This window comes from Galeopterus variegatus, unplaced genomic scaffold, assembly GCF_000696425.1.
Source record: "Galeopterus variegatus unplaced genomic scaffold, G_variegatus-3.0.2 Scaffold1586, whole genome shotgun sequence".
NCBI lineage: Eukaryota > Metazoa > Chordata > Mammalia > Dermoptera > Cynocephalidae > Galeopterus > Galeopterus variegatus.
The window spans coordinates 408,926-409,190 of record NW_007727697.1 but is presented as its reverse complement, the minus strand read 5'-3'; the positions used below and the strand labels follow the sequence as shown (position 1 = coordinate 409,190).

Genomic DNA, 265 nt, shown 5'->3' with positions numbered 1-265 from the left:
AGCCCACAACCGATACCACCCTCCCCCCTACCTCGCCACCCACCCGCCCAACAATGTCCTTTCTGTTCGCTTGTCATGTCAACTTCAAGGAATTGTAATTGTTATGTCTCCCCTACCTCCCCACCCCGGTTTTGTGTGTGTGTGTATGAATTTATTTATTTTTAGCTCCCACCAATAAGTAAGACCATGTTGTATTTCTCTTTCTGTGCTTGACTTGTTTCACTTAATATAATTCTCTCTAGGTCCATCCATGTCATTGCAAATG

General features: G+C 44.2%; 1 protein-coding gene across 1 annotated transcript in view; it reads left to right on the top strand.

Annotated features, from left to right (window-relative positions):
- DDX6 (DEAD (Asp-Glu-Ala-Asp) box helicase 6) overlaps window positions 1-265 on the top strand; it is a 33,465-nt gene that overhangs the window by 26,257 nt on the left and 6,943 nt on the right. The gene's annotated exons all lie outside the window — the stretch shown is intronic.